Below are 21,803 nucleotides of genomic sequence, written 5' to 3'. Positions count from 1 at the left end.
TTTCCAAGAAATTTCAGTAGATGAAAAAGCCAGATAGTATGAGCTGTGGAAAATTATAAGTGATCTAGAAGTTTTATACAGCTTTTTACTCACTTTCATACCTGTCATGGCGCTGCTCTGAATAAGGTCTGTCTATAAAGGGTGAGTTTGAGAAACCCGTTTAAAATTTTTAAACGACTGAACATTTTTTGGGTGACAAATCTGATGGAAAAAAATATATACTTACATTAAACAATACTACAGACATTCTATTTTGTCCTGGACTAGTCCACCTAGCAACCACACAACAACACACTAAAAACAACTAGAATACCTTAGTAAGTGATTAACAACATTTATTATGCTAATGATTTTTAACATACTTTATAAAATGGATAGTTTCGGTCCTTGTTTATGATTGGCTGAGCGTTGTAAAATACTCTATAAACATCTCATTACGTAAGTATTACAGTGCCACTGCATCTTTGTGTTGCTTGTCAGCCGTTCTGCTGAACATTGCTAAAGAACTACATAGCTTGGCTGAAGAATTATAATTATATATCAATAAATATTTACATTTTTGTCGCTTGCTGTGTTTATTGTATGAAACCTCGCCAGGTATAACTGTTTCCGCTCTTCATCGTGCCTAACAATGTCTCTTATTCCAAAAGCACTGTAAACCAAACCAAATTCTTGGGGCTTATTGCTTTAAAACACCACTCAGAATACCTTAGCAACCACATAGCAACATATCAAAAGAACACTCAGAATAGCAACCACCCACAAACCATTTTATTCAGAAATGTACAAATCTAGTTGTTCATACTGACCACTAGTATCACTCAGAATACCTCAGTAACAGAAGAACTTTTTAATAAGATGATTGATTTTAACACACTCAAAACACCTTAACAACTGTCGACCACCCGCCCATACTGTATTCAGTAAATGTACAAATTTTTATTCTGACAGATGACTACTACTTATTTACTATTTTTGCTAGTTGTGAAATTTGTGAAAACTAGTTGGTCATACTGCTGGTGTTGTCATAATACTGGAATTTCTAACTTTGTTACAGCACAATTTTCTATACCATACATACGGAGTAGGGCTGGGTATCGATTCAGATGTTCAAATTCGATTCTCGATTCGATTTCGATTTCTGATTCGATTCTCGATTCGACTATAATGAATATAGATGTAATACAAATCCTATATTTATAAAAAAGAACAGTGGACATAAGTTTACAAGTGGTTAATTAATACAAAGAAATTAAGAGCCACAAACCTGTATATAAAACTCTTTTTATTTTAGGTACACTATACACTAAATGCATACAATGAATAGAAAGGATTTTGATGCAAGATGCAAAATTGATGCTGAAAATTGGACAAGTCAGAACAGTCGCACGCCTTGATCAAACAGGATCAGGTTATTTTATGTTTAAGATAGATAGATAAATAAATATCAGTTATCATTTTTTAGACAATTTTTTATTACATTGATCTCACCTAAATGTTTGTTTTTACAATGGGGTAATTGTTTTGTTAAGACTTTATGCAACACATGGAAGCTTGATTTCAATCTTTGAATTAAATTGAAAAAAAGTAGCACAAATAAATACAATAGAATAAAGAGACATACAAATAAAAGTTTTTGGGTAGGTCAGAAATACAGAAACTGAATAAAGTAATCCAATGTAAAATAACACTGGATAGTCTTTTAGTCCAGACTGAATTAAATACATAGGCTATTAATTCTGATTCCTTACAATTCATGCTATATTATGTTGTTTTGACAACAAAATTAATGACAGACACATATGGCTGCGTTCACTTTAAGAACTAGTGCACGGATCCATTACTGTTTCATTATACTGTCCGTCACACGCGTTTTATGCTTATTTAAGACATAACCGACTGTCTTTACGAGGTTACTCACCAAGACCAGAGTTTTGACATAATTCTGCGTGTGTTTAACTGTTAAAGCGATATAATCCACGAAAAAGAACTTTTGTTACTGGCGAGCTGTTTGTGAGGCGGATTTAGGCTTTATATGTGCACGCAGTGAAAAACATCTCTGAGAGTGCGCGAGCACGGGATAGTTTAAAATGGCTTGAATGTTTAAACTGGTAAAACTTAAAAAGACGTGAAAATGATAAACGTTAGTTACGATGCAATGCTGGCCCGATTGTGCAAGTGAATATTCCGTCATGTCCCGACTCCTAAACACGAGTGTGTATCGACGCCTGCAGCGCTTGAGCACTGTGCAGAGAGAGAAGACGCAGCACGCGTGAGCCCTATTTGGAAAAAATCGATTCGTGGCCGTTGAGAATCGATTTTGAATTGACCACATTTTAAAAAACGATTCATCGAAAAATCGACTTTTTTTTTGCCCAGCCCTAACACTGAGGAAAAATTGCCAAATTTAGGGCATTCAGTTTGAACAGTATTTTTTTTTATCTACTGAAACTATTTCGTAGTCCTGATAGCTCTGAGTGTATTATACCATATATTATTTTTATAATATATAATAATATCTCTATTATTATTTATAAGACATAAATGTATTAGCCTACTATTGTAATACAACTGCACTGTAAAATTAAATTTAAAAATGTATATTTCATGAATGTATATATTAATCATTTATAAAAAATTGAATATCAGAATTTCTGAACATAATGAAAATGGCAAATGGCTTCCATGCATTTACACTTTTACGTACTCTCTTTCTACTCCACAGCAGAAATGTGGAAAATGTAATTTCCCTGGAATCCAGACATTGCCTTTTATTTCCTCCATATATATGTATATGCATGAGACAAAGCTATAAGAGAGATGCAATCTTTAAGCATTTCCTTCATGGTCAAATCATATTAAAGTACGACTTTTTCATATTTTATCTGATTTCTGTGCCTTCCCACGAAGCCACTCAATCACCTGAGTTCTGTGTTCATATCTGAAATCTATTTTAATCTCCGTTTGCTGTCTGTGCACAACGTCCACACAATTCCCCCATCTGAGCGGTTATAGAAGCCTGAAAACGGGGGGAACCCAAACCATTTCCATAATGGAATAAACACATATTTCTGTCTGCATGAGTTTCTAAATCTTAAATGTTTGAGCAATGTAGGACATACACGATTATTAAAAAGAACTCTGGGTGGGAAACATTTTAATAGAATTAATTAAACTTGTTAACAAAGAGGTCAGAAATAAAAACCTATGTATCCATCTCTCTTTAAAGTGCAAGAACAAATGATGTGAGCGATCAAAGAGGCCAACAAGAAATCTGATATCTGTATATTGAACCCAAATTTGACTGAAATATTCATTAATAAAGAGGCACTTACTTACTGCTTGGATTCTAAGGCATTATATATATATATATATCATCATCTAGCTTTTTGAAATTAATAGCCCGACGAATACATTTCTGCACAAGCACAAGAATATGCTCAGTACTACAAGTATATGTCAACCACCCATAATCACCTGTGTTTATCGTTTTATTTGAGGTCTCCTGCTGACAAAGCACCTTAACATAATTTCAGGTTCGTATTTTATTTCACAACCTTGTCACATGACTCCCCCATAATGCACTGCTTCTGTCACTTTAACGCAGACCTCTAAATTACTCCCTGCAGCTATATGGTATTCTTGGATTTCCATCCAAGGCTTGTTATATCAAATCAAATAACACCTATATTCCCTTTTTCCTCAAATAATTAATGTAAACTTAATAAGTGTGTGCAAACCCTTCCTCTTCATCCGTAATTATCTTACAATAACATTCTACTGATGATGAATTGCATGCCAAATTCAGACACTGGAAGGCCTAAATCCCATCAGGAACAGTAGCATTTGAGAGGTTAATAGACTTTATTTTGTGTGTGTGTGGGAGTGTTTGTGTTTCTGTGTGTGTCTGCGTTAAAAAGGCAAAGGGGTGACAGAGAGAGTGCTCTTGTGATCTCTTTAAAGGGCTTATCATCCCTCTCCCACACATAATCTCAGTGTTTTGAAAGAGGAGAGAGAGAAAGAAAAAAAAATGAGAAAAGGTAGAATATAAAGATTTCACATTTTCACAGCCACCAGTTAATGTGTATGAGATCACTTATTACTGCTTTAATTAAAGGGGTAGTTCACCCCCCCAAAAAAACATGCTCTCATCATTTACTCACCCTAATTCTGTTCCAAACCCAAATGACTTTCTTTCCTCTGTGGAACCAAGGGTACATTTTATAGGACTAGTTTGGAACAGACCCATTTCGGCAATTATTCACTGAAAATTTTGACATCCTCCCTTGGCGTGTTCATGAGAAAAGTAGCGATGTCTAAATCATGAATGAATTGTTCTTTTCAATGAATTGGTTGATCCAGTTAAAAAAAAAAATCTATGTGAATAATTAATTCACAAATCTGACTGATATGTTTTTTGAGTTCAATTCACTGAAAATAATCAGTGAACTATGAGTTAAATTTCATGGTGTTCCTTAAAGTTATTGTGTGATTTTGAATATAGTACATATGGGCTAATTTTTATGTGATATTTTTTGATATTTGTATGATGCTTTATCAATTTTAAAGCTTAAAAGTTCCAGCAAAATTTAATAGGAAGGTTATTTCATGGAAAAGAGCAACCCGTATAAAATAAAGAATGTAAATGACTAACTATTCCAATAGCTAACTATTCCATATCAAATATGACCAACCCAACCTCATGGGATTATGTAAATATTTTACAAGGTGTCGATTTTGTATGTGAAAATGTACAATTTTTAGAAAAATAAAGCATAAAAGTCCACCCATCACCCCACCCCTAAACAGAAGGTCTAGGATCTTAAAAAAAAAAAGAGCCCGAAAAAAGGTTAGGTTGTTGTGGGTGGTTGCCAGGGCGTTGCTATGAGACATATTGGGATGTGGGAAGTTAATCTACCCCAAAATCTAAGTATAGATTTAGCAAGATTTGTTCACCCATTTTAGCACAAAAAAAGAAATAAGCAAATAATAAGCAAATTATATAGGAATTGTATTTATTATGTATTATATAAAATATATAATTTGTGTAACTTGCTATTTTGCCTATACATTTCAAGTTTAGTTGCTTAGAAATGTAACAGCATGCCTTTTCTCAACAAGCCACATGATTCGAGGTACAAACAAAGAGTGTAGGATGAGTTATGTGTCATATTTTAAGCCTTAGGGTTAAGGCTTTTTTAAAAAAGTGCTTGAGATGCTTGACTTAGAAAATAACACTAATCACCTGCATTCATACACCTGTTAATCACGGTCACATAATAATTTTCTAGACTGAACACTTTTAAGATCAAATCAGTCCATATGAGCAGTGCTTTTTTTCCAGTCACAATTGGCAATTGGCAATTCAATCACCGTCCAGTTAGAGGCAACATAGAAGGTCTTCCTCATTTCTCATTGGACCTAATATCCACATACACATGTACGGTCGCTCACAGGACAGGCATGTGGCGGCGGGCCCAGCTGTGAATGATTGATGTGGTGATTTTATGATTTAATCCAATTTAAACTCTCCACATCTCCAGGCCTGACAGTCAACACATTTACCATGCGGTAAATATAACAGTGCCCCTGGAGGAAGAGTGCTGCGTTATGAACAGAGATACACACCGTTAAAAACCCGCACACACACACACTTACGAGACAGTAGAAAACGAATGATTCAAGGACAACCTGAGCCGCATCTATATTCAGCCATTACATATATGACAGTTCATAAGAGAGCCAAATGGACATGCATGCATGTGTGTAATTGCGTTACTGACTGTAGGTGTGGGCTTGAGTTTGTAAAAGAATGGGGGGGGGGGGGGGGGGGGGGGGGAGACAAAGACCACATCAGTCTTTGTGGACTCCATTATTTATTGTGGCAGTTCCAGCTTTCTCGTGCCAGGCAAATATCAGAGTAGAATTCGAACACGCCCAGGGGCATCAAGTGTGTGTGTGTGTGTGTGTGTGTATGTGTGTGTGAGTGAGTGCAAAAGCAGGAAACGAGAAACAATAAATATAGACTCCTGAAAGCTTTTTTTTATGACATGGACTTGTTAGTGCACACGCAACCTTGACTACAGGTGCTCTATCCTGACCATACATCACAGTCATGAAAAAGTCACACACATGTAACAGTCGTTCTGTGCCCTTAACATGAAATGAAATTCTGAATATTGATCATGTGTGTGTGTGTGTGGTTAAAGCAGCTTGCAGACACTTCACACCTCACTGATCGGCCCCGGCTAACAAGGGACCCCTGAGTACTCTTCCATGCTCTGCGCTGCTGATGGTGATTAATTATTGAGTATTACTGCTCTCCTACACCACCTCCAGACACAGCACCACTAATCCCCTTACCAGACACACTAGTTCTCAGTCAGGAGTCAAAAAAAAAAAAAAGACAAGATAATAGGTGGTCAAAGGGCTAGCAAAGATAATGGCAATGGGAGAGAAGAAAAGAGCTATGTGCAGGAAACTTGAGGTTTTCAATTTAAATTAAGTCTGACATGATTTTACATGATGAAAGGTTTAGATGTCAGCAGGGCTCCCATTTCTACTGACTATTTCACTTGTTTTTGATGCTTGAAAAACATTGCTGATTCGACTTATTTGAGCAAAAGCATTGTGAGATTTGAAGGCCGTTACTCTCACGTTGGCTACACAAGAATATAATGATATTTATAGAATGATTTTTATACTCACTATAGAATTTTCTATGACTTTGAGATTTAATTGACTTCCATGAGATTTCCAGGCCTGGAAATCACCAATTTCCAATTCTCTGGGTTTCCATGACTGGGAAACCTGCCACTGGCACATCATGAATGGATAAATTAGTCAAATTAGCTATTTATGCAAGAGCCAAACTATCTTCCAATGCATGAAAAACTATATACACATGTGCATGAATATATATTAGTTCACAACATGAATGATACTACAAAAAAATATACAATATGTACAAGCCAGGGATTAGAAACACTGTTTTTCATTTCAGAGCAGAAACAGTATTTTTATATTCTGGCTCCGGCGATCCACTGCTTTATTTCTGAATGCTAAGTGGTTAGAATTATATCAAAGAATGGTATATAAGAATGTTAACATTTTAGTAGAGTATAGGCTGTGCTAAAAAAGCTTCAACAGTATTAATGATACCAAATTAAACAACAACTGAATTTATTTAAAAACAGATGCAGTGTCTTAAACATGTTATTTGTGCATTTAATTATGTAGGCCTAATTTTTTACAAATGGGGGGGGGGGGGGATTACTGATGTTTCATAGATATAGCACAATTGTTTTCGTTTTAAAGGAGAACTCCGGCGCAAAATGAACCTTTGGTCTAATTACACATTGTTACCTAGTCAACCGTTATCTGAGATTTGTTTTCATGATTATCGAATGTAAATAGTTTTACCTCTAAAAACAGTTTAGCCTATAAAGCTAGTATAACGCTAGTATATTGGGCATGGAGTAATGACAAATAAAAATCACTTGTTAATACCACTAACAAGACTCAAAATAGCCCCACACTAGCACGGTAGCATAATGAGGGTCCCTACCTTCAAACCGAAGCATTGAGAACTTTGTCAGTGTCCAGACAGTTTAATAAGAAGATATTTTTTACATACAGTCAACTTCGCGTATACAGGCAGAAGCCATCTTTGTAAAAGAGTCTCTACCAGTCGATCTACGAACGCCGATCGAAGTGCGCTGGTGAGAATGTGAACGAGCTATGAGTTGTGATAAGGTGAGCGCGAACAGCAGGCTTGGATCGGCGTTCGTAGATCGACTGGTAGAGACTCTTTTTCAAAGATGGCTTCTGCCTTTATACGCGAAGTTGACTATGTATAAAATATCTTCTTATTAAACTGTCTGGACACTGACAAAGTTCTCAATGCTTCGGTTTGAAGGTAGGGACCCTCATTATGCTACCGTGCTAGTGTGGGGCTATTTTGAGCCTTGTTAGTGGTATTAACAAGCGATTTTTATTTGTCATTGATCTATGCCCAATATACTAGCGTTATACTAGCTTTATAGGCTAAACTGTTTTTAGAGATAAAACTTTTTACATTCGATAATCATGAAAACAAATCTCAGATAACGGTTGACTAGGTAACAATGTGTAATTAGACCAAAGGTTCATTTTGCGCCGGAGTTCTCCTTTAATTCACTGGACTGTTTCTAATCACTTGTGCACATAAACAAAAAAAGACAGATAAGTTGTGTCACAAAAACAATGATTTTTGTAACAAAAATGTTCTCCTCCATTAGAAGTGAGCCATGGGGCCATTGCAATTTGTATGTTAATTATCAGTTTCAATCAATACATTCTGGTTTACTGTTTGTCTTAATATACAATTGAGAATACTATTGGCTGAACCGTTTCAGACTCCTGCTTCTCAGACTTGTCTGCTGAAAAAGACCCTAGTATTCTCACAAGTATTCCCTCTTGAGTTTCAGAAGAGGCATTCAACAGCGTCTCAAACAGCGCTCCGACCTGCTGAGTTATTGGAATGAAACATCAGAGATTTCAATACAAACTCAAATTTTCACATCAAATTCCGGCCAAATTATCTGACTTGCGTCATCAATTTTAATACTAAATCTCTGTACTATTACAGTATGTTAACAATTGTCTCACTTGTCTGGTTTTTATTTTCCTTCATCTGAGATGAAGTTTTAGATTGAACGAAAAATAACAGAACGTTTTCAGTTATTTTTCATTAAGTTAAGTAAAAAAACAGTTGCTGAGCAGATACATGTTATAATATAGTGATGCTCATAAAGCCTATTTGAATGAACCTCATGTGAAAACAATGAAATTGAAAGAGAAAGGGAGACAATTACTTCTGAAATCATTTAAGGTATCAGGAATTATTAACAGGAAAGCCTCACAAGGGCAGAAAATCCAATAATGTTGAGCAGTACACTTTTAAAAATGATACTAGAATGTACAGATCATTGTCAGAGGCATTCAAATGATACTCCAGTGCCCAAACCAATTCAATTTCAAAAGGCCTATAACAGTATGTTACATTTTTAACACAATTCCCAATCCCCAATCAAATTTTAGCATAAAAACGCAACTCCAAACAACATACTGGAATGATTTCTGTTACAGGAGGACATATTTGAATCTCATAGCTAAAAGATGTTACTTATTCATAATAGACTGACTGTGGTTGAGTTTAATGTGGATGCAACTTCCTAAAATTGCCTTGTTCAAAAGTTACTGCAATTACAGCCTATCAATATTAAAGACGGTCACTGATTTACTTTATATATATATATATAAAAAATGATATATATATATAATTGCACACACACTGCGCTTGATGTGAAACCGCAGTGTGCGTGTTACAAACTTGCAGTTCATCAGGGGCACGTTCAAGTTCAAAACGGTGCGCAACGTTTTGCTACGGTTTCCGGGTTGAACGTCATGTTTCCTGGAAACGGCGTGCACCGGTGTGCAACAGGGTTTGAGATACGTTTTCTCTTGTTTGGTGGGTGTGTCAGAACTGCAGTCCAATCAGCAGCAACATGTATATAAAGCACGCGGTATTAAAGTGAACTCGCACAATGGGTTCAAAGAAAGTAATTTACAAATGTGTTCGATGCAGCTCGGTGTATGCAACAACTGAGGTTATTAGAAGACATGTTTGTCGTAAGTTTTATTGTAAAAATATAGGATATCAGTATCACCATAATAAAGTAGTTGTTTATATGTTTAGCTTCATTGCAAGTGTATGACATTTGGTATAGAAATAAACAATGGTAATTAAGTGCTTTTCCTAAAAATGAGAAAGAAAATACAGGGTATTAAAACAGTATGAACTACAAATAAAGTCAGTATGTGAGGCTAAATAGATGTGTTTTATTCTGAATTAGGTAAGATGTGTGCTTCCATTTCAGTTTCCACAAATCCCTTCACTCGATTGGGATGTTCTCTTGTGTTCTGGGCGGCAAGTGCAGTAACTGTAACATCGGGCATATTTTGTAGTATTAAACACATATTTATACTGACTTCATCAGGCTCCGAAAATTCTTCACAAAGAATGGCCTTCTCAGCTGCCATAGTTGCAACTCTTGCGTCATCAGAACAGTGTGTTCAACGCATCACCGTTTCTGTTTAAAAAACGTTGTGCAACGTTTTGTCGGGGCTGAACGCAGCCCAGGTAATCAGCGCCTGTCCCCACCCACTATACCTTAAATTGCGCGTAAACGCGCAAATGAATGGGCCGCCTCCTCTCACTGCTGATGCTATGACTGTTTGAAATGATCCTGATGCCAATAATTGTAATGTAGCAAGGAGTTTAACAACTGCTGGAATGGGATGTGAACGCTGAGTTGGAGATTCGATGTCATCTTTGATTTCTTCCAGTAACTGTAACTGTAAGCTGCTTAATCTGTAACGTTTAAAGGTACACTATGTAGGAATTCCATTTTTGTCAAACAGCGACCCCTAGAGTCGCTGTGGAGTACTTGTACTGTCGTAAAAAACGAGTGGAAATAAGGTGTGGCCCCTTTAAGAGCTGCGCGCGCCGGGTTATTTCTGTTTGATGCTCATTCTTATCCTATTTTAAGTGAAAGCCTGACCGAGTGAGACTCTCGTCCGGTTTTCTCACGCGGCCAGTTTCTCGTTTTCTTTTCCTTGACTCTTCCGAGCCTGTGGTCACGTGACGGTCGTAAAACGATACGTTCTCCAGGCATTCTCCAGGTCACATGACCTGGCCATAGACGGTCCGTCTTCTCCAAACTTACATAGTCGGTATTTCAAGAGGGCAGCCACGCTCGGAGCATTGATAGTGTCAAGCGCTGTATATTGGCCTGAGGAATCATTTAAAATAACTCATATGCGTCAACTCTTTTGGCCAAAAGTTACACGGTGTGCCTTTAATGATTTCGTTTTCACTTAACTGAAAAAGTGTTATTCTCGTGGCAAACATCTTTTCAGCTCGTCTCCCCTTAGCCTATGTCTTCGTCTTGCTCGGATTACTGCTGCCATTTCACCAGGAGGCATATGCCAGGAAACCCGCTTCCTAAATTACACCTTTTAATAGGCGGAGAATTTTCAGCGCAAAATAGAGGTGCGCTTTCACCGGCTTTTTCTGTACATAACGCGGAATACATAATTAGGCGCAGTTTACGCTTCCCCTCCCATATCTTTATGTGACACTCCCACTTTCCCCTTGACCATCCCATGAATGCATATGCATGACACGAAAAGCGCATTTTGCCATTTTCAGTTCCCGCGACAGGCAGTCTGCGCTTTCGTCTCGGTGCGTCCCGTTCGTACATACCTCGCCATGGTTTTATGCGCACTTTGCGAAACAAATACGGCTGAAGTGGGCGCAAAAGCGTTAGTACATCTGTCCCTGAGGGGTCTGAGACCTAGGATCTAGGATTTTTTTAAAAGATTTAATAATAAATGTAAAGGCTCGTACACACCGGGACGAATCTCGGCGCGCATTATTCGGCAGAGTTTTTCAACGCATTTTTGGTGTTCACACCCAAGCGATTTTCGCTGACGATGAGCCGAGTGAACATGCAAATTCATTCCCTAACATTAGATGGCGCCCATTTGCTCTGCAATACCACTCCATAACATTCTCTTTTATCAAGATTTTTGTAGTCGCTGTCGCGTTTGTCATATAGTTATTTATGTTCCGACACCAACGAGACCAGCAGCTCTACATTCATCTTGCCTTGCATCTTCCTCGTCTCATTTCTTCCCGGCAGTGTTGACGCTACTTGGCGTATATCTTCTTCGCCGTTACGTAGGCCTATGTGTGCTCGGCAAGACCGTTTTGTGTTTGAGCGCCTCCAAGTTGTGTTTTACTGTTACTTCAGAAGCTCCAGACATGTGAGCAAAAGCGTCAATCTCATTGGTCGGATAGTTTTTGACGCGGCGCGTCAAACTAAAAAAACGAACCCGAGGCGTTTTTTAAAAAATGACGCTTTTACGCGTGGCGTTTTTCGTGTCGGTGTGCACACTCACATTGGCGCCCTTTGTTTAGTCACGAGGCGTTAAACGTCGGTCCCTGTGTGAACAGGCCTTAAGATTCTGAACTATTTATAGGTGTCATGATTCTGCCTTAGTATCCTTGATTTTCCCTGGTCGTAAGGCAGGATCATGACGGAATCATGTTTTGTGTATAAGCGCATGGCCAATTGTTTGGACCATGTGCTTGTGTTGTCTCGTTATGTAACTCCGCCCCCTTGTTACCCTCGTCTTGTCATTATTGTCTAGTCATTATTGTGCCGGTTCATTGTTTCTCATAGTGTGATTTCTACCTGTGTGTACCTTGTGAGAGTTTTGTCTGGAGAATTACTGATCCTGTTTCTGTAGTTAGTTTATGGTCTAGTTTGTCAGTCCTAGTCTAGTCTGGTCGTTTCTTTTGCTGTTCATGTTTTGCCCCCTCGTGGGTTTTGTTTTCTGTTTTCTGTCTATAATAAACTTTGTGTCACTGCATCCTGTCTGCGCCTGGGTTCACCTTCCACCGTCATAACAATAGGTCGCTAATGAGCAAATACTGTATGTCAAATTGACTATGTGAATTATTTTGTACAAAAGGTAAAATGTTCTTGCATTTAGGCACAAGATGTTCTTTGGATCATTCTCAAATCATGCTGGAGAACATGATCATCAGGTTTTACACAATCTTGTGGAGTTCATGCCAGCTCAAGTGCTGCTGTCATTAAAGCAAAAGGAGGACAAACCAAACACTAAGACATTCTGCATGTCATTAATTTTTCAATTATAATTTTCCATCAAAATGCTATTCTAATATAATTTGAAATGAAAAGTTTTGCATTGAATTATCACTAGTGGTCTAAGACTTCAGAACCCCACTGTACAGTGTTTAAATGTGTCTTTTTCCCTGTTTTCCTCTGGGAAATTAGTATTCTAGCTCATTCCAAATCTTCGTCCTGACCAATGCTTTCAGAATTACCATGACTGTCATTATGGGACTACTTTTCTAACTGATGACTAGGTTCCTGAGTCACTTTCACCAATGTAAATGACTGCACCATCTCATTTACAAGGAGAGAACTGAAAATTGAGGCAGATTCTCAATTCCATCAAAGGTTGTCAGCCCTAGAATCCATTGCATTTGTCATGAGCTTATACTTCAAGGTTAAATGGCGAGAGAGAAGCAAAAATGAGGCTTCTCTCAAATTGCGGCCACCGTAAATCATTTGAATAAAATCGAGAAACTTTGAAGCCATAAACATCAGGTGTTGAATTTTACTGTCTGTCTGAAATCAATAATGAATAAATGAACATCTAGAGCTATTTTATGAGTAAGTCAGTGTAGGAAGTGCTGTAAAAGCCGAATACTCTCGTTGTACTGCAAACGCCCTGTTACCATCATATAATATGAGACTAAATTGGGTCTACACAAACACACACTCATAGGGATTCACACACTGCAGGTTTCAGTACTATTCTGAGGGAATCAGTGAGGATTCTGACAGTTTGACAGTCCTAAGGGAGAGAGAAAGTGACAGTAATAGAGAGGGAGAGAGCTAGAGAAAAAAAGAAACAAGGAAAGATTACATGTCAGACTTCATCAGCAACAGGAAAACCAGCAGTAAATGAGCTTGTGTGCATGCATCAATGTGAGTCGACTTGCATATTCTGCGTACACAAATATACAAATAAATTAACTCATTGTACTTATTTATTTGTGTGCACGTGTCATTTGTACGTCCTTCAAATTGAAATTCCCTACATGAGTTATGTAAATATGGGATGCGAAAGCTCTGATGCGTGACGCATCACCTCCACAGGTGCACTCCAAATGGAAAGCACACCATCAAGGTCAGGAAACCACGATGGAAATCCCAAAAACCCAACAACTTCTCATCAACCCAAATCAATGCATTCTCTTCTCGTATTACTAATCGATTGCTATTCTTTTGAGACCCGATGAATCAGCATGGACAGCAGGTCAAAAAACATCACCAGGACAAGAGCTGACAAGAGCCCTCAACCGAAAGGATTCCAATAGAAGCCATTACCGACAAGACAATATAGAATGAGCTTATTGTTTCAATCATCTAGCAATCCACCTGAGTATCCTTTACTTGCTTCCTCACTCGCTGTGCTTGACTTTAATGGCCTGAGAGCTCAAACTGTTTTATAATGAGGGCTTTCCCACAGCATACTCTCCTCATTATGCACACATACACACACAGAGAGATAGCGAGAGGCTTCTTATTGATATTGTGCCCAGTAAAGTGGTCCCTAAGAAACTGGAAGGGGGGTCTCAAGAGTGTGTTTTATTCGCTGGGAAAACAATACAACTATATTCCATACATGTAAACACTCACACGCACAAAGGAAACCTTTGAACTTCCAAAGTTAACCCCATCCAAGATTTTTAGCCATTTAACGGCAACGATTGGCTCTGCAAACATTCTCCAATCCTAATTGCATTTAAAAGCGCAAACAGTATCAGAACTGCAATACGGAGTTCAATTTGAGTGCGTTCAGCGACGCATGGTTTAAATGACATATGCATGCTTTTATAAGAATGCCACAGACGTGACTATTAGCTTCCCACAGATCAGGGGCATCAGTCAGTGTTTTTGTCATTTTAGTGATACGCGAGTTGACCTGCTGATGTTTCAAGGCAGAGAAGGTTCTGACAGATGTGTTGTAGTTCATTGAAAGAGGGAGCTGTTCTTTCAGCACCACTCACAGTCAAATGGCCACATCACATCAAAGTACATTTTAACATATTGGTTCTTGTGCAGATTCTTCTTCACAGATTTTATCGACAAGTGGCTAACTGATGCCCCTGGCCATTCAGTATAAGCCCATGACAGAACATGCCTTGTTTATTAATAGGCCATCCAAACGCCGCTGGTGATGGCATGCTCTATAGCCAGATCTCTTTGGAAACTTAAGTAGGGAAGTGTGTGTGGGTCCATCTTCAAATTCACCCTAGGCAATAAGAGCTCCACCATGGGACTATATGCATTCTTTATAACCACACATACTGACACAATAAACCCGGGCTGTGCCCCATGCCACATTCAAAGCTGAGTGACAGTTCCTTTAAGAGGAGTCAATGGTGCTGTCAAAGACAATTTTCCCTAGCATTTCATCTGTGTATTCTAGGCACACATCTGCAAAAATAACCTAAACTAATCATTAGCATTAGGAGATTGGCTTGTTTATACTGATAATGCATCAAACGGAGGAAGTCTACATGTTCAATTGAGAATTTTAATGGCTGCACGAGGTAAAAGAGGCCAATGTGCGTTTATGAATATGCATCCATGACGAGCATAATGCACATGCCTTGGGTGTGTTCTCACATGACATGACTCTTGGAGTGTAACAGCAACACTAGGCCAGCCAAAAGGGTTTTCACGCTATGCTTAACTGGGTTAAGGCCACTTTTAACCCTGGATTAAGTCTTAACTTTCACACTGATTTCCAAAGAGGGTAAGCAAGGCTTTTAACCCTGGGTTATGAAGCCCTGCTTTAGGCTTTTGCGGTGCTAACACGTAATACACTGGTATACAGTGAGAAATGATGCAGAAATAGTACAGTGAGTTGTTTAGCAACAGATAACTAATTATAAACGAACAGAGCTTATCTCATTAAGTATTCATGAGCATTGTGTCTCACAAACTTTCACGTTGTTTTCCTCCTCAGAGAGACTAATGAAGAACTGTGACAAAACGCGTTAACAGGAGATAAGAATAAAGTATCGTTTTTGCTGTTTTATAAGGCTTAAGACAACTAGAGATGAATCTACGTGGCGACATTTAAACATTTAGACAAGCAGTTATCAATACGGGGTGCGTGTATTTGACCAATCAATGTCATAAATATGCAAATACGTTAACTCGTCGTTTACAAATGTGCAGTGTGAAATAAGCCCGGATTAAGTTACACAATGTTAAGCTTTACCCTGGGTTAAAATTTCAAGCATGCGAAGCTCAATAATGCGGAGAGTTTAACATAGGTCAACCAATCATAAGATAAACAATTGCTTGCCTCATTAAATATTAGCTCAATGTCACAAACTCTCACGCGTTGTTTCAGCGTGTAAGGGAATTGTTGATTTTTTTTTAAACTCTAAAGCGTTAACCAGAATGAGGAAGAGACTAATATTTCATTGGTCCGAAAAGTCCATAAACGACAGGTCGCGTGCTGTAGGCCTAGGCCTATTTGTCCATTTCATGTGATTTATCTCATAAAAGTGTGAAACCACGTAACCACAATACCCAGAGTTAAATATTAACCCAGGGCAGTGATTGAGCTGTGGAAAACCGTAAACAAAGTAACCCAGCAGGGATTAAGTTAACCCAGGAATAAAAATGACCCTGGGTTTACAATTTCAAGTGTGAAAAGCCCACGAGAGGTCTAATGTATTACCAGCCGGTGTCGGCACAGATTCTCATGCGCACGCTCTCTCGCTCACTCTCTTGCAGACTGTGATCAGACGCCACTGCAGTGTGTGTGAGAGAGTGAGTGTGTGTGTGTGTGAGAGAGAGTGATTGTGTGTGTGTGTGTTCTGTCCGTGCAAATACTCCCGCAAACACCGCCTTTAAACAAGCCATCTCAAACGCTGCCGCACATCACGTTGCGTTTTCTACATTTATTTCGAGTCAACCCAAACTAAAACGAGATTATTTATCTATAGCCTATAATATGCGTGTATGTAACAGTGGTTTGCCACAAACCGCACAACTGGAATAAAATGTTAAACCTTAGTTTAGTCAATAGCTAATGAAAACACCGATTAAAATCTCGTCTTTTATGCGCGTATGAAAAGACCGCGGCTCACATTGAGATTTTAACCGATTCCCACTTGAAATTCTGCTTTAGGTATGGAAAAATGCAAAGAACAAATGTCCAGGTTATATTTTACCCTTAAAAAAGTAGCTAGAACTTGTAGAACAATTAAAATGTTTGTTTTTTGTGCCATTATTTTCATGTCAGGGTAGCATATTTCTGCCCTCAATTCGAATGCTTTACTTAAATTTGTTTATAATTCTCATTAATCTCAATGAAGATTCTTAATAGAGTCGCATTACTGTAATACAGTAGCCTAATGAGATACATCTTGTCCAGCCATTGATTTAGAAAAATAAGTAAATTAAAAGCAGGGCAGCAAAAACTACTTTACTTTTAATTACAGCTATAGGCCTATACACATAATCATGTTTTCACAATTATACTAATAATGGAGGGAGGGAGGGAGGGGGGTCGATCGAATGCTGAATAGTCGTGAAATACCGTCACAATCACATCCTAATGATGCAAAACACGGCTTACTGTCTTTCACAAAACATTATTTTCCATTTATTTTTTAAATGAAGTCAAAATATGATCCGGACGTATTGTTGACAGGTTTCATTCTACAATTTAATCTCAATGAAATTGAGTTATTATTTAAGCGTTAAACTCAAAATTTACATGATTCCGATTTTTTTCTAAAGGTTAGATTACATAGGCATCTTCACGAGCCGGAGCAAATCAACTAGCCACCCCCGCATCACCATGAAACCTCTCCACTTCAAACTTCGCATGGGTAACTAAAACAGAGCGCGAGCTTACCGTCAGCCAACGTCCAAAAATTGATCCGCGGTCAGTCAATAAGACACTTGTAAACGAAATGAACGCGCATCACGATGAATGAGGAATCTGACCAAATCATCCATCCGAACAGAGAAATTCACCAGCTGATAGTTTATTCCAATATAGACGCTGCCTTAAGGAGAATTTTAAGGATTTCCAGAGGTCTCTATGACTTCATAATGCATTAAGAACTCAAAGGTGCTGAAGAGGCACCCATGACCGCGCGCCCTCGTCCAGCGGACAGTCGGTCACTCCTGCGCATTCCGTTGCGCGCCGTGCGCTTGTCGGTCAGAGGGATGATTTGAGATGTCTCAGGTATCCGGCAGCGAGAGCTCCTGTGGGGGTTTCCTCTTCAAGACGCGCTGTGTGCGCCCGCTGCTGTGGGAGACCTCTCCATGGTCCTAAAGTCCGCCTCAAAACCAAGCATGCATGCGTGCGCAACGACTGTGGTGGGCTGCATGTATTTAGGAACATCTTCAGTTAAAGGAATAGCTCACCCCTAAAAATAAACATTCTGTCATCATTTACTTACCCTCGTGTCGCTCCAAAACTTCATGACTTACTTTCTACTGCGGAAAACAAAAGGCAGAATTTTTACTGCTTTCTTCTGGCACAATGAAAGCATGTCGCTATATTTGACTAGTGAATTTCCAGCTGACAAAAAAGCTGACCAAAAGCACCATAAGTTCCATAAAAATAGCCCATATGTCTAGTGCATTATAAGTCTTCTGAAGTCATATTATACTTTTGTGCGAAGGATACTTAAGCCGTTATATTCACTGAAAATATTACCCTCTAATAATGATATCTATAATATCTATAATGATCACTATAATATTACACTCACCTTGTCATGTCATTAAAGCAATATGGTGTTTAAGCTGGAGCTCATGTAAGAGAATACTGTAATTATGTAAATGTGATTATGGTTATAATTATAACCATAATCACAGTTAAATGTGCAGTACACAGGCATGTTTATTGCATTTATTCCACTCTGACCAAAGTGTGCATGTACCAGTGTTGTAAGTATGCCGTGTCACAGTCATGAACAGGTCAGAAAACAGTGTAATCGAAGAAGCCACTTGGCCATCAGCAACTGAGAAAGCGGTTCTAGGCTGTGTGATGAGGGGGCCCCCACTAAGGTCCTTTTATGGTACAGTCTACTCATTTGGTCCAAGGAAAAGGGGCATACAAATAAAAATGTTGTCCCAAGTCGTGATAGTTTTAGTGACCGCCCTGAAATGCTGCTCTTTTAGGAAGAAAAATAATTTATTCTTACAGCTTAACGTGACATGTTTTAATGATGGTTGGAAACAATGGTGATGATGGTTCAAACACATTTTGGATTTGTTTTAAAAAAAACATTTGAAGCAAGCAAATAAAAACAGTATCAACAAACAGACCTACTCCTTTTGAATGTAACATTTTGTGTTTTGGTGAATAGTGACAAAATAGCAGTATAACCACCACATTTCATAGCAAATAATCAAAGTAATGCAAGAAGTAAGTAACCAGCATTGAAGATGTTGTCATGTAAAAACTTATTCTTTTCTCTGATTATCGGCAATATTCAGACCATTGGTGTACTTGTAAACACAGCCACTGGTCATAACTGAATGCACATGAGATTTGACAGCTACTGCAGAAGAAAATCTGTTCGGAGAATAAACTCAATTTCAGTCTGTTCCTCACACAAAGTTGTTACATGACTTCAGAAAACTTAAAGGGATAGTTCACCCAGAAATGAAAATTCTGTCATTAATTACTCACCCTCAATGTTGTTCCAACCCCGTAAGACTTCCGTTCATCTTCGGAACACAAATTAAGATATTTTTGATTAAACCTGAGAGCTGAATCACTCCTCCAGTTTTTTTGCGCACAAAAAGTATTCTCGTCGCGTGATAAACTTAAGATTGAGCCACTGTAGTCACTTAGACTATTTTAACGATGTCTTTAATAACTTTTCTGGGCCGGCAAGTTTCAATCCCTTAGAAACCTATGGAGGAGTGATCCAGCTCTCAGAACAACATGAGGGTGAGTAATTACTGACAGAATTTTCATTTTTGGGTGAACTATCCCTTTAATATAACCAGAAGTTTACTACACGTACAGTACTTTTTGGTGCCTTTTTAGAGAATTTTAGGAGTCTGTTCTGGAAGGGAACAGAAAAATAATGTATTATTTAATAATATAATTACACACACACCATATGGCACAAATGTCAAAAAAGTAGAGAAACCGCAAATAACAATTACACATTAACAATATATCTACATCCAGTAAATCATGATTTATTTATGACTGGTCCAAATCTTAGCATAAAGAGTGAATTTACATTAATTGAATGTTAAAGAGTAGCCGGGCTATTATGCAACTAAAAGGGAAGTCAGGTTTGGAACAATATGAAGGTAGATCTTCAAAAGGTCTTTTTCATTTTTAGGTGAACTATTCCTTTAAACTTATGTATGCGTGTATGTACTGTATGTGTTTGCATTTTATACGTGTGTTCTGAAAAGAGACAGCCTTGAGACCCAGGTGTGTGCATGTGTGAGAGAGGGGGGAGAGAGAGAGAGAGAGACAGAGAGAGAGAGTCTTTTCCAAAACACTTTGCTGTCCTGTCCAGGGTGAGTCTCTTGCTCTGTGAGTTGCATAACAATGAGGAGGTTCACAGCAGAAGAAAAGCCCACTCAGAACACAAACACATACAAACACACACTCTTTCTCTGGTTTTGCCTGTTTCTTTACCTCTCTCTCCTCTCTCATCCATAAAACCACACACATTCCTCTCTGTATATTCCTCCTGCCCAAGGGAGAGAGTTCTCTCCTGCATACAGTCCACGGGTTTTTATAACTTCCAGTATCTGCTGCCCACTCCGCTGATGTCATACAGCTCAATCTCTTGTAAGGCTGGTTCTAAACTGTACATCTACAGTAATCTCTGTCCACACACTGCACTATAAAACCTGGTTCCACAGACTGGGCGCTTAAAATGTATCGCCGTGAGGCTGGTTAACCACCAAAAGCAAATGCAAACATCATCAATTAATAAATAATGGATTTGCTGAAAATCAGAATAAATGCTTTGATCAAACTGGATAAAAACTTTGCAAAACTCCTACAAATGAGCTCATTCCATGAATGCTGCAATATATCAAACCATTTAAATAAATAAATTTACTTTCTGTAGATGGTTTGAGATATTGCAGCATTCATGGAAATTTTTATCCAGTTTGATAAAAGCATGTATTCAAAAAAAAAAAAAAAAAAAATCCTAGTTACAAAACCCTACACAGTAGCCCCAAAAAGCATCTTAAAGCTGTATTTTACATCTTGTATAAAATAATATTTTAACAGTATTTTATTCAGCAAACAGATGATGCTAGATATTTTCTCAGAATTTGTCTGAAGAATTTTTACAATTACAGTTAACCAGCTGGTCTCAAGCTAATTTTAGTGGATGAATGAAGAACCTCCCTGAGGTTAAATGTCTCTCTGAATGATGTTCAAAAAATATACTGTAGCATACATTAGAATAAACAAGAGAAATATCTCTTTCCATGGCCTTCCATTATCTGCCGTTTATATGTTTATATGTCTGCCTCTCTGTATTCCTATCTGTCTGTCATAGTGTCTGGGTCGAATATAATTTTAACGGAAATTACAACGGAAAGGAGAATGTCACAAGAGGGTTTAGTAGCTATTTTAAGCCTTTCCCCCAAAAGACAGAATTAATTTTACATACAGTACGTGATTTTTTTTCAGGGTCTTTTGTCATTTTATCAGGTTGTGAGGAGGGATGAAATACCAAAAACACTTTTTTAAATAAAAAGGTTATTTATTGGCATCTATGGTTTTATGAAGAACCTTTGACATATGGAACATTTCTATTGCACCAAAGGTTCTTTAAATTGGAAAAGGTTCATAAGATTGTTAAAATGTTCTACACACTGTTGAAGATTTTTCCCTAAACCTAACTACGTCCTATAATATTTATACGCTAGCGCGTCTACACATCGACGTCGGCCGAGTCTAACCCTATACCCAAGCGCGTCTACACATCGACGTCGGCCGGGTGCTATACCTTTAAATGCTTTTAAATCACGGCCTTAAGATCTCAGAGAAGTACTCCAGAGCATTAGCCTGACGTCGTCATACTCAGATTCTAGTCAGAATGTGAGTCTGATACT

General features: G+C 38.1%; 1 protein-coding gene across 2 annotated transcripts in view; it reads right to left on the bottom strand.

The window, feature by feature from the left end:
- il1rapl1a (interleukin 1 receptor accessory protein-like 1a) overlaps positions 1-18,007 on the bottom strand; it is a 121,222-nt gene extending 103,215 nt beyond the window's left edge. Inside the window, exon 1 of one of the 2 annotated variants that reach the window (XM_056260696.1) lies at positions 17,593-18,007. The gene's annotated coding sequence lies outside the window, so the exon portion shown is untranslated. The remainder of the gene's footprint in view (positions 1-17,592) is intronic. The other variant, XM_056260697.1, reaches the window with a different exon arrangement.
- Positions 18,008-21,803: the final 3,796 nt, after the last annotated feature.

Source organism: Rhinichthys klamathensis, unplaced genomic scaffold (assembly GCF_029890125.1).
Source record: "Rhinichthys klamathensis goyatoka isolate OS25496 unplaced genomic scaffold, OSU_Roscu_1.1 h1tg000177l_1, whole genome shotgun sequence".
Taxonomy (NCBI): Eukaryota; Metazoa; Chordata; class Actinopteri; order Cypriniformes; family Leuciscidae; genus Rhinichthys; species Rhinichthys klamathensis.
This window is presented reverse-complemented; position numbering and strand designations above follow the sequence as displayed.